The following is a 14,447-nucleotide window of genomic DNA, read 5'->3' as shown; positions in this document are numbered from 1 at the left end:
CACGTTCGGGGAGAAAAAAATTCAGAGAGAAGGATTCATCATGTTTTATGATACGGAGCCGCCGCCAAGCCCTAAATTCTCTCGAGAGGGCTTATCTGGAGTCCGTTCGGGGCTCCGGAGAGGGGAATCCGTCGCCATCGTCATCATCAACCTTCCTCCATCACCAATTTCATGATGCTCACCGCCGTGCGTGAGTAATTCCATCATAGGCTTGCTGGACCATGATGGGTTGGATGAGATTTACCATGTAATCGAGTTAGTTTTTATAGGGTTTGATCCCTAGTATCCATTATGTTCTGAGATTGATGTTGCTATGACTTTGCTATGCTTAATGCTTGTCACTAGGGCCCGAGTGCCATGATTTCAGATCTGAACCTATTATGTTTTCATGAATATATGTGAGTTCTTGATCCTATCTTGCAAGTCTATAGTCACCTATTATGTGTTATGATCCATTAACCCCGAAGTGACAAAAAATTGGGATACTTACCGGTGATGACCGTAGTTTGAGGAGTTCATGTATTCACTAAGTGTTAATGCTTTGGTCCGGTACTCTATTAAAAGGAGGCCTTAATATCCCTTAGTTTCCAATAGGACCCTGCTGCCACGGGAGGGTAGGACAAAAGATGTCATACAAGTTCTTTTCCATAAGCACGTATGACTATATTCGAAATACATGCCTACATTACATTGATGAACTGGAGCTAGTTCTGTGTCACCCTATGTTATAACTATTGCATGAGGAATCGCATCCGACATAATTCTCCATCACCGATCCAATGCCTACGAGCTTTTCACATATTGCTCTTTGCTCAGTTACTTTACCGTTGCCACTATTACAAGTACTACAAAACTGCTACTATTACTTTTGCCACCGTTACCGTTACTTCCATACTACTTTGCTACTAAATACTTTGCTGCAGATATTAAGTTATCTAGGTGTGGTTGAATTGACAACTCAACTGCTAATACTTGAGAATATTCTTTGGCTCCCCTTATGTCGAATCAATAAATTTGGGTTGAATACTCTACCCTCGAAAACTGTTGTGATCCCCTATACTTGTGGGTTATCAAGACTATTTTCTGGCACCGTTGCCGGGGAGCATAGCTCTATTCTTTGAGTCACTTGGGATTTATATCTGTTGTTCACTATGAGGAACTTGAAAGACGAAAGAACTAAGATTTTTCCCTCAACTACGAGGGGAGGTAAGGAACTGCCATGTAGCTCTGCACTTGATTCTCCTTCTGTTTTGAGTAAGCTTGCGACACCTAAACCTGCTTCTGCTATTAATTCTGATATGTCGCATGTTATTGATGATGACACTTCTGCTATGCATGAGCTTATGATGAAACTACTTTTATGCTTGATAATACTGTGCCACTAGGTGAATTTCTTGATGAAGAACTTGCTAGGGTTAGAGAGAATGAAATTATTGAAACTGATAATATTGATGAAAGTGATGATGAAGATTCTCCCCCAAGATATGAATTGCCTGATGTACCTGAGGGTTATGTTATGGATGAAGAAACTGCTAGAGACTTTCTTGCTTACAATGATAGATATGATCTTAAGAATTATTAGCTAAGCTGAAAGAAAAATCTTTGAATGCTAGAATGAAATATGACCCTGCTTTTGCTACCTCACCTATTTGTATTTTCGATAAGGATTATGATTTCTCTGTCGATCCTGAGATAATTACTTTGGTTGAATCTGATCCTTTTTATGGGTATGAATCTGAAACTGTTGTGGCACATCTTACTAAGTTAAATGATATAGCCACCCTATTCACTAATCATGAGAAAACTCGCTACTACTATATCCTTAAGTTATTTCCGTTCTCATTAAAGGGTGATGCTAAAACATGGTTTAATTCTCTTGATCCTGGTTGTGTGCGCAGTCCCCAGGATATGATTTATTACTTCTCTGCTAAATATTTCTCCGCTCATAACAAACAAGCCGCCTTAAGGGAAATATATAATTCTGTGCAAATTGAAGAAGAGAGTCTCCCACAAGCTTGGGGGAGGCTTCTCTGATTACTTAATGCTTTGCCTGATTATCCTCTCAAGAAAAATGAAATACTTGATATCTTTTATAATGGACTAAACGATGCTTCCAGTGACCACCTGGACAGTTGTGCTGGTTGTGTTTTCAGGGAAAGAACAGTTGATCAAGCTGAATTGTTATTGAATAATATGTTGACTAATGAAAATAATTGGACACTTCCTGAACCAACTCCTAAGCCAACTCCGAAGAAAAGGGGTATTCTATTTCTCAGTCCTGAAGATATGCAAGAGGCAAAGAAATCTATGAAAGAAAAGGGTATTAAAGCTGAAGATGTTAATAATTTACCACCTATTGAAGAAATACATGGTCTTGATAACCCGACACAGGTAGTAAAGCTAAATTCTCTCTATAGATTTGATATTGCTTGTTATAAGTCTGCTAGCCAATGCTTAGATTAGTTTGATAATTTTATTGTTAAACAAGAAAACTTCAATGCTTATGTTGGTAGACAATTGAAACGAAATGCTTATATGATTGAACACTTGAGTGATTATATGTCTAGAGTTAAAGGTGAACTTAAACTCATTAGTAAACATGCTTCGATGGTTACCACTCAAGTAGAACAAGTGCTTAAAGCTCAAAATGATTTGCTCAATGAATTAAATAATAAGAAAAATGATAATGCTGTTAGAGTTGTGACTAGAGGGGGTAAAATGACTCGGGAACCTTTGTATCCTGAGGGCTGATACGTCTCCGTCGTATCTATAATTTTTGACTGTTCCATGCCAATATTATGCAACTTCCATATACTTTTGGCAACTTTTTAGACTATTTTTGGGACTAACATATTGATCCAGTGCCCAGTGCCAGTTCCTGTTTGTTGCATGTTTTATGTTTCGCAGAAACCCCATATCAAACGGAGTCCAAACGGGATAAAAATGGACGAAGAATATTTTTGGAATATTTGTGATTTTTGGGAAGAAGAATCAACGCGAGACGGTGCCCGAGGGGGCCACGTGGCAGGGGGGCGCGCCCCAGGGGGGCAGGCACGCCCCTGACCCTCGTGGGCACTGAGGGAGTCCTGGATTAGGGGGTCCTTGGACAGCCGGACTATATCCATTGGCCGGACTGTTGGACTATGACGATACAAGATCGAAGACTTCGACCCGTGTCCGGATGGGACTCTCCTTGGCGTGGAAGGCAAGCTTAGCAATACGGATATGTAGATCTCCTCCCTTGTAACCGACTCTGTGTAACCCTAGCCCCCTCCGGTGTCTATATAAACCGGAGGGTTTAGTCCATAGGACAACAACAATCATACCATAGACTAGCTTCTAGGGTTTAGCCTCTATGATCTCGTGGTAGATCAACTCTTGTAATACTCATATCATCAAGATCAATCAAGCAGGAAGTAGGGTATTACCTCCATCGAGAGGGCCCGAACCTGGGTAAACATCGTGTCCCCCGCCTCCTGTTACCATCCGCCTTAGACGCACAGTTCGGGACCCCCTACCCGAGATCCGCCGGTTTTGACACCGACATTGGTGCTTTCATTGAGAGTTCCACTGTGCCGTCATCATAAGGCTGGATGGCTCGCCTCGTTGTCAAGGACATCATCACCTCTGGGGGAGCCCTGGCTGTAGGCCAAACTCTCCGACTAGGCGGTTTCGTCATGACCACCTGTTCGGCCGCTGCGCCGACGATGACTTCTCGGGTCATCGAAAACAGCCTCCATGTCGGCCCGGAACTCGCCAAGCAGTTGGATCCAATAGAGCTCTCTTCCTTGAACGAGCTCTTGGATCACATCACCGCCTTGGGAGTCGCTACGGACTATGATCATATCGGGCTCAAACCCGACCAAAGGGAGATTAACTCCCCGCCGGTCACCCATCAGATAGCGGTGGTGGAGGAGCAATGCGACGATTCTTCCTCTATCTTGAGGACAAACTATGTCCGGATACCCGAGCTCTCCGAGCCAGATGCCCGTCTATGAGAGGATATCGCCCAAACCCTGAACCTAGAATCAGGCAGCGGGCCAAATCTATTGGGCAACATCCCGGAGCCCGAACTTCCAAGATCGGAAACTCCTCCGCCCCTGGGTCTCAGATCGGGTGAAGGTTCGGACTTAAATCCACCCACCCACGCAGATATAATCGATCTTTCCCACATTAGACAAGAGCCCTAAGAGACAGTACACCACTATTGGGCCATATTCCTCCTTGTAATGAACAAGGTCAAGGACTGTCGCGAGGAAGACGCAATTTCATTCTTTTGCAATAATTGCATGGACAAGGGAATCCTCAACGCCATAAGTCGCCGTGACATAGCACACTTCGCTGACTTGGCGGCCATAGTACAGAAGTACTGTGCGATGGAAAGCGCCTGGAAAACCCAAACAAATTTTGGGATCCTCCGGCTCTGACAAAACCCCCAGTCCGAACTAAAAGGGTGCACTCTCGTAAGTCGCCCGACCCAATTACAAAGAAGCAAAAGCCCACTACAGGGCATGGAACCGTATTGGAGGGATGGCTTAATGGGCCATGCAAAATTCACAGCACAGCGGATACCATACCAACACACAGCCTTAGAGCATGTTGGGTACTCCGGCAGGTGGCCAAGAGCGGTGAGGATCTCCTCATCAACAATACCGCAGAGCACCATCCTGCAGAGAACAACAATACAGTATTGACAGTCTTCGAGACCTTCGCCTCAAATAATAGGCGTAAGCGTGCACTCCGCAGCCTTGCCGAAGTCTGCCACGTGGCAGCAATAAATCCATGGAGCAATACGGCCATCACCTTCAACGCCAGTGACGAACCTAAATTCCGAACAGCCAGAGCACCAGCTGCCTTGGTCCTTAGCCCAATTGTGGACGGCTTCCGGCTTACTAAAGTGCTCATGGACAACGGCAGCGGATTAAACCTCATCTAGAGACTCTTCGAAAAAGGGAAATAGACAGAAGCCGCATTGAGCAAAGTAGCAGGACCTTCAGAGGAATCTTCCCTAGTCGGGAGGCACGATGTGCTGGGAAAATCACACTAGATGTGGTATTCGGCACACCGGAGAATTATAGGTCCGAAGAAATCACATTCCAAGTGGCCCCGTTCAATAGCGGATACCACGCCCTTCTATTGCGGGAGGCATTCACGATCTTCCAAGCCATACCCCATTACGGGTACATGAAGCTCAAAATGCCCGGGCCCAATGGAATCATCACTCTAACTAGTGATCCGGACATAGCACTCCGCGCCAAAAATAAAACAGCCGCACTGGCCCTCGAGGCGTTATCCGAAGCCCTCGCGGCCGAGGAATTAACTGCGATGCGCTCCATAGTGGACAGAGACGACGTGATACTTGACAAAAGATCCATGTCCACCTCTTTTAAACCAGCGGATGAGATAGTCAAATTCCAAGTCCACCCAACGGACCCTACAAAAACAGCATCCATCGGGGCACAGTTAAACCCCACAGTAGATGCCGCACTACGGGAGTTCTTGCGCGAGAATTGGGACATATTCGCCTGGCATCCTTCAGACATGCCAGGAATCCCACGCAGGCTGGCCGAGCATAGCCTTAACATTCTAAAGGGGTTCAAGCCGGTCAAACAGACTCTTCGGCGTTTCTCTGAACCTAAGCGACAAGCCATGGGAGAGGAGCTAGCCAAGTTACTTGAGGCCGGATTAATTAGAGAAATAAAACATCCGGACTGGCTAGCAAACCTGGTGATGGTACCAAAGAAGGATAAATCCTGATGCCTATGTGTCGATTTCAAGGACCTCAACAAGGCTAGCCCCAAGGATCCCTTCCCCCACCCCCGCATCGATCAAATTATCGACGCTACTGCAGGACACGACTCATTGTGCTTCCTCGACGAATACTCCGGATACCATCAAATCAAGATGGCGGAGTCCGATCAAGCCGCAACGGCATTTATCACCCCATACGCCCCCTTCTGTTTTAACACCATGCCTTTCGGGCTTAAGAACGCCGGTGCAACCTATCAACGCATGATTCAGACATGCCTGGAAACACAGATCGGCAAAACAGTGGAGGCATACGTAGACGATGTGGTCGTTAAAATCAGACACGTCGAATCCTTAATAGACGACTTGAGGCTCACGTTCGACAATCTCCGAACATACGACATCAAGCTCAATCTAGAAAAATGCATTTTCGGCGTGCCCGCCGGAAAGCTCCTGGGCTTCATCGTCTCCAGTAGAGGAATTGAAGCAAATCCGGCTAAAATCCGAGCTCTGTCACAGTTGGCTATTACGGTGGATTGAGTGGTATTATCTCCAGAAAAGAGTGTTCAATTACGGTGGCCTCGGAAGTACCACTCAACGACATAATAGATAACCGCGATGCCACGGGCCGGATTGCTAAATGGGCTATTGAGCTCCTCCCGTTCGACATAACATATAAACCACGGTGAGCCATTAAGTCGCAAGTACTGGCCGATTTCGTCGCCGAATGGATGGAAGCCGAACTCCCTAAAGAGTACGGCGCGTACTCCAATTGGATCATGCACTTTGATGGTTCAAAGATGCTGGCGGGTCTGGGGGCAGGCGTTGTCCTGACATCCCCCACCGGAGATACAGTCCAATACGTACTCCAAATATTATACACAGACTCCAACAATGCAGCAGAATATGAGGCCCTGTTGCATGGTCTCCGGATAGCAGTCTCCATGGGCATTCAACGCCTAGAGGTGCGTGGGGATTCGAATCTCGCAATATCTCAAATAAATCGAGAATTTGATGCCAAGGACCCAAAAATGGCGGCTTACCGCAACGCCATCCTCAAAATGTTAGCTCGGTTCGAGGGGCTTGAATTCCACCATGTGGTCCGAGAAAATAATCAAGCGGCGGGCATCCTCGCTCGCATCGGCGCTAAGCGCGACCCTGTCCCACCCAATATCTTCTTGGAAAGGCTGTTTAAGCCATCCGTGGTATGGGAAGGAGAGACCGGCAACAACAGTCCGGACTTGGCCACAACACTAGATACCGAACACTCGAACGTAATCGGAGGCTCTGCCACCAAAATAGCACCTTCCGCCCACGTGATTATGGCTGTCATCGCCCCATGGACAGAACCCTTCCTGGCCTACCTAACTAGGCAGGAACTACCTGAGGACCCAAACGAGGCACGTTGCATTGTGCGGCGGTCTAAAGCCTACAAGGTCCACGAGGGAGAGCTTTATAAGAAAAGTGCTACCGGAGTCATTCAAAGGTGCATTTCCGAAGAGGAATGACGACAACTTTTGGCAAAAATTCATGCTGGACTCGGCGGTCACCACGCCGCAGCTCGGGCCCTTGTAAGAAAGGCCTTCCGTACAGGTTTCTACTGGCCGATGGCCCGAGCAGACGCACAAGACCTCGTCCAACGTTGCGTCGGTTGCTAGCTTTTTGCAAACCAAAGCCATATGCCACCTACCGCTCTCCAAACAATCCTAATTACTTGGCCCTTTGCGGTCTGGGGGCTTGATATGGTCGGACCCCTCAAAGGGGGAAGCCATAAGAAAAAATACTTATTGGTCATGGTGGATAAATTCACCAAATGGATAGAAGCCAAACCAGTTAAAATGGCCGAATCCGGACCAGTGATAGACTTCATATCCGGGGTTGTACACCGTTATGGCGTCCCCCACAGCATCAGCACCGATAATGGCTCGAACTTTATAGCCGACGAGGTAAAACTTTGGTGCAGCAACATGGGCATCAAGCTCGATTATGCTTCTGTCTATGACCCGCAAACTAACGGTCAAGTCGAGCGAGCAAATGGTCTTATCATGAGCGGCATTAAACCCAGATTAGTGCGGTCCTTAAAGGAATCAAATACGCATTGGGTAGAGGAGCTCGACTCCGTAATATGGGGGCTGCGGACCACGCCGAATTGCATTAACGGATACACACCGTTTTTTATGGTGTATGGCGCAAAGGCGGTACTGCCCTACGACATAATTCATGACTCACCTCGAGTGTGCATGTATGAAGAGAAAGAAGTCGAGCTTGATCGGCAGGACTGTTTGGACGCCCTGGAGGAGGAGCGTGATGTGGCAAAAGCCCGTTCCGCATTCTATCAGCGACAGGCTCGAAGGTATCAAAGCAGAGAAGTACGGGCCAAAACTTATAACGTTGGCGAACTCATTCTACGCCTACCGGAGAAGAAAAAGAACAAGCTCAAGCCCAAATGGGAATGTCCCTTCATTATTGACCAAGTTCTGACCGGTGGAGCGTACCGTCTGCGGGATGCATCGGACAATCGACTCGAGCCAAACCCATGGAACGCAGCCAGACTCCGAAGGATCTACGCCTAGTGCCGGACTCTATGTTCGTCTCCTTACCTCCGTCAATTTTTTACATATCCGTTATCTGTCTTTTATACCTTTCTTTTTTTCCTTTTTCTTCAAGGCCTTAAAAGGTTAAATTGTGTCTTGACTACACAATCTTGACGCACCAACCGCACTCATTATACCTGGGGGCTTCTTATACAGAAGCTTAATATAACTATTTTCCGGGCTCTATGCCCCACACATGTGTTATTCTTCCACATGTACCTTTTTTCGTCATTATACGCATCGGTATGACTTAAGTTTTGGCCAAGCTGGGTTGCCTGGCTCTTGCTTAGGGACAATTTCGCTACTCCTACCACCACTTTTCCACACTCGCTATACTAACTTTATTGCTTCTATACCTAAACAGCCCCTAGTTTTTATTTACGTGCTCTTTATCTTCTTGCAAACCTATCCAACAACACCTACAAAGTACGTCTAGTTTCATACTTGTTCTAGGTAAAGCGAACGTTAAGCGTGCGTAGAGTTGTATCGGTGGTCGATAGAACTTGAGGGAATATTTGTTCTAGCTTTAGCTCCTCGTTGAGTTCAACACTCTTACTTATCGAAAGAGGCTACAATTGATTCCCTATACTTGTGGGTTATCAAGACCTTTTTCTGGCACCGTAGCCGGGGAGTTATAGCGTGGGGTGAATATTCTCGTGTGTGCTTGTTTGCTTTATCACTAAGTAGTTTTTATTTTGTGCTCTTGTTTTCTATCTTTAGTTATGGGTAGGAAACGCAAAATACCAAAAAAAAGTTGTACCTACTACACCAATGGTTGAAGAACCACTCAAAATCTATCATACTCCTGAAGCTTTTTACTTGGATCATCTTTCATCCCTTTGTGCTCGTGCTGAAACCCCAACTAGCTTAGTTGAGGGCAAATCTTTACATGAGCATGCTTGTTATGTGCGACACCGCTTATCTAAAAAAGGGAAACATTTACTGGATCAAATTCATCGTTTGCAATGCTATGCTTGGAATTTATGTGAAATATATGATTTTACTTGTTGTTCTGAAGACCCTAAGAAACACCTTCCGTACCAATGTGAGTTTAGTGATAATGGAATCGTATCTTGAGGGTGCTTATGAAATTGCTTCTTTGATTGGAAAGTATGATGCTACTCTTTACCAATCTGAAAATTTTGCCATACTTAAATATTGTTATGATAATTATTCTTCTAATGCCTATGTTAAACCATATATTGAGGACTCCTCCGCTGTCCAAGAAGATACTAATATTTTGCAGGAGTCTATGGAAGAAGAAATTGATGAAACTATGAGCTCATTGGATGAAAAAGATGATGAGGAGAGCGAAGAACAAAAGGAGGAACAGCGGATTAGCTACCCATGCCCACCTTCTAATGAGAGTAACTCTTCAACTCATACATTGTTTAATTTCCCTTCGAATTTATCGAAGGATGAATGCTATGATGATTGTTATGATCCCGTTGATTTTTTTGAAATATCCCTTTTTGATAATTCTTGCTATGCTTGTGGCCAAGATGCCAATATGAATTATGCTTATGGAGACGAACTTGCTATAGTTCCTTATGTTAAACATGAAATTGTTGCTATTGCACCCACACATGATAGTCCTATTATCTTTTTGAATTCTCCAAACTACACTATAACGGAGAAGTTTGCCCTTATTAAGGATTATATTGATGGGTTGCGTTTCACTACTAAACATGATGATTTTGATAGATATAATATGCATGTGCTTGCTGCTCCTACTTGCAATTATTATGAGAGAGGAACTATATCTCCACCTCTCTATGTTTCCAACTCGATAAAATTGCAAGAAACTGTTTACACTATGCATTGGCCTTTACTAGGTGTGCATGAATTGTTCTTTTATGACATGCCGATGCATAGGAAGAGAGCTAGACTTCGTTGTTGCATGACATATGTTAGTTTGTGCTCACTACTAAATTGCAAATCATTGTTAATTAAAATTGGCTTTGATATACCTTGGGATCCAGGTGGATCCATTACTTGAGCACTATATGCCTAGCTTAATGGCTTTAAAGAAAGCGCTGCCAGGAAGACAACGCGGAAGTTTTAGAGAGTCATTTATTTCTGTTGAGTGCTTTTATAAAGTTTAAAAAAAAGAGGGGAACCCAAAACTTTTTCAAAAAGGAAAGTGAAAGTGAGAAAGACGAGCATTGTTAAAGTGGGAGCAAGCCTTGAACTTTGTTCATGCTCACGGAAACTTTGTGAATCTTGATTACAGAAACTTTTCAACAAAAATAATTATCCCCTTGTACAATTCCATTGTATTATAAAAATAATGTGCCAAGGTTTTCCTTTAGGATGTTTACAATGCTTGTTGGTTTGTGCGGTGCAGGACAGAAACTTTGGCTGTAGTGCGCGATTTTACATTTTTTACTGGAACGTCAAATGGTTCTGAAATTTTTGAAATATCTTTATATACAAGTTGTTTATTTTTCCTAATTTTGGTAGAATTTTTGGAGTACCAGAAGTATGGTGAATGTTCAGATTACTACAGACTGTCCTGTTTAAGACAGATTCTGTTTTTGATGCATAGTTTGCTTGTTTTGATGAAACTATCGATTCCTATCAGTGGAGTAAGCCATGGAAAAGTTATATTACAGTAGCTCTAATGCAAAAACAAAATATGAATTGGTTTGCAACAGTACTTAGAGTAGTGATTTGCTTTATTATACTAACGGATCTTACCGAGCTTTCTGTTGAGTTTTGTGTGGATGAAGTGTTCGAAGATCGAGGATGTCTCGATGTGAGGAGAAGAAGGAGAGGCAAGAGCTCAAGCTTGGGGATGCCCAAGGCACCCCAAGTAAATATTCAAGGAGACTCAAGCGTCTAAGCTTGGGGATGCCCCGAAAGGCATCCCATCTTTCTTCAACAAATATCGGTATGTTTTCGGATTCGTTTCGTTCGTGCGATATGTGCAAATCTTGGAGCGTCTTTTGCATTTAGTTTTCACTTCTCTTTTATGCACCATGCTGGTATGAGATAGTCCTTGTTTGATTTATAGAATGCTCTTTGCACTTCACTTATATCTTTTGAGTATGGCTTTATAGAATGTTTCATGTGCTTCACTTATATCATTTGAAGTTTGGATTGCCTGTTTATCTTCACATAGATAACCGCCATTTGTAGAATGCTCTTTTGCTTCACTTATATTTGTTAGAGCATGGGCATATCTTTTGTAGAAAGAATTAAACTATCTTGCTTCACTTATATCTATTTAGAGAGTTGACAGGAACTGGTCATTCACATGGTTAGTCATCAAATCCTACATACAACTTGTAGATCACTGAATATGATATGTTTGGTTCCTTGCAATAGTTTTGCGATATAAAGGTGGTGATATTAGAGTCGTGCTAGTTGAGTAATTGTGAAATTGAGAAATACTTGTGTTGAGGTTTGCAAGTCCCATAGCATGCACGTATGGTAAATGTTGTGTGACAAATTTGAAGCATGGGGTGTTCTTTGAGTGCTTTCCTTTTGAGTGGCGGTCGGGGACGAGCGATGGTCTTTTCCTACCAATCTATCCCCCTAGGGGCATGCATAGTAGTACCTTGCTTCGAGGGCTAACACTACAAAAAAAGGACACATCCGTGACATTTTGGGCCGAACGAAATTTTTCTCTCTCATACTTATGACACTTCTATGACAATAATTGTGACAAAACACGGTATCATCATAGATGTGGTGGGGTCCTACTTCTATGACAAAAAATCATGATAGAAAATGGGCTTCTCGTCCTGGGCGGACCGGAGACGCAGCTGCATGACATTCTTTGGGCAGTCCATGACGGAAAAAACCGTGGTAGCAGCGAGGGCGAGGAAAATATCGGGGTGTTCCCGGTTACGGCGGGTGGTCGGGGCCGAGCGATGCATGTTTCTATCGTACACGCACGCGCGTGGGTGCGAGGCGTTGGGCTATAACTGAACCCGAGCGAGGCGTTGGGCTCTAACTGACCCCGATCGATTGCACTGCAGGCTACGCGTTACTGAACCCGAGCGATCGATCGATGGCTGTTAACTGAACCCGGTCGAGCGATTCATTCGCTACTGCTGCTAACTGAAGCCGATCAATGCTGAACAGTGAGCGTTGCTGGGGGGTTTGGATGAAACCCGGTGGGAGTGGATGAACAGGACCCCGTGGCGTTGCCTCTGGATGAACAGTGAGCACTGCTGGGGGGGGTTTGGATGAACAGTTCCCGGTGGGGGTGGATGAACAGGACCCTGATCATTCGAGCCGGTTGGGACTGGATGAACAGGACCCCGTGGAGGGCAGGATGAACAGGACCACCCCGTGGAGGGCAGGATGAACAATAGACGATGGAGGGCAAGATGAACAGTATCCCGTGGAGGGGTGGTTGAACAGGAGCCCGTGGAGAGGGCTGGTTGAACAGTAGCCGGTGGAGTAGCGCGCGGTGGAGGCTGGATGAACAGGAGCCCGTGGATGAACAGTCGCAGGTGGAGGCTTGAGGAGGTCGACGGTGGATGAAGAGTAGCCCGTGGAGGCTGGAGGGGGTCGACGGTGGAGATGAACAATATCCCGTGGAGTCCCGTTTTGCGGTACGCCACACCCCTCCCGATGAACAGGACCCCCGTTTCGACTGTAGCGCTCCAACACAAGTCCGTTTCCTCCGTTTCGCGGTACGCCACACCCCTCCCGATCAACAGGACCCCCGTTTCGACGGTAGGAGGTCCGTTTCCTCCGTTTTGCTGTACGCCACACCCCTCCCGATCAACAGGATCCCGTTTCAAACGTCGCCGGTCGAACACAAGGCTGTTTCCTCCGTTCTGCGGTACGCCAGGCCTCGTTTCCATCGGCTGTTCAGTCCAAGCCCTCCCGATGAACACGACGATGCATTCCGTTCCGACCCAGCCGGTTGGCTCCCCATGAACACGACGACGACGTTGTTTCTCCGTTCCGACCCAGCCATGTACACGAGCCCTGGCTGTACGTATGCGCGAGTAGGCGTTCGAGACCCTGCCCGTATGTACGTACGTGGCCGTATTTTCTTTCTTGCACACTGGCCGCTGTACGTACGTGTACATGCTACGTGCGCACCTCTACTACGACACGTGCGCGCCTCTACATCGACCAGTATGTACGTACACGTTCGCGACCAGAATGGCAACGCTACGTACGCTTCGACCAGGTGGGTCCCGACTGTCAGGCACTTCCTTGTGTGCGAAGATGTAGCTGGTGGATCCCAGCAGTCAGGGGGGTGAATCGTTTTTTTGCCCAGACACACTTCCTTACGTGCGAAGATGTAGCTGGTGGGTCCCAGCAGTCAGGGGGAAACGTTTTTTCGCAAAATACGGTGGCCCGTCCGATGGGTCCCCGCTGTCAGGTGGAGAAATAATTATTTTGCGCGTAATAAGGAGGCACTTCCTTGCTGCGGCCGTGGACCCAGCTGTCAGCCTCTCCACGTACAGTCCACGTCCGATGGAAGCCATTCCTTGACCACGTTGACCACGCTGCGCCGAGAGCACCAGGGCGGTGGACGACGGCGAGGCCTAGGAAGGGGACGACGCGGAGCCGGGGAAGACGCGGTAGTGGATGCCCACGCGGAGAGGAGTACGAGGGTTCACTGGTTCGGCTGAGGTGTGAGGCTGCCGTCACCGCAGGGCCTGGCCAGCGGTGGGAATAGTAGGGGGCGGTGAGGCCTCCGCGGCAGCACAGCCGGCCACGGGAGGCAAGAGCATGCGGCACGACCGGCGCTGCTTTGGGCGGCTGGAGCAACAAGACCAGAGGTTGAAGAAGCACTACGGCCGTTGGATGGACATCGTACGGTCACTGGAGCTAGAATCGTTCATATTGACTAAGTTGACAAAGCACTCCGTCCCCGTCAACTTAGTAGGCCCACAAGTCAGTCTCCCACCAAGGTGGGTCCCAACCAGTAGGGGGAGTATTCATTTTTTGTGCATAATAAGAAGGCACTTCCGGTGGTTCCAAGCTGACACTGGGGGGAACGTTTTTTCGCGCAATACGGTGGCCCGTCCGGTGGGTCCCAGCAGTTAGGGGGCAAATGTTTTTTTCACAAAATACGGTGGCCCGTCCGGTGGGTCCCTGCTGTCTGGTGGAGGAATCATTATTTTCCCC

This window comes from Aegilops tauschii, chromosome 6, assembly GCF_002575655.3.
Source record: "Aegilops tauschii subsp. strangulata cultivar AL8/78 chromosome 6, Aet v6.0, whole genome shotgun sequence".
NCBI classification, from domain to species: Eukaryota; Viridiplantae; Streptophyta; class Magnoliopsida; order Poales; family Poaceae; genus Aegilops; species Aegilops tauschii.
The sequence above is the reverse complement of the archived record's forward strand: the minus strand, read 5'-3'. Positions refer to the sequence as shown.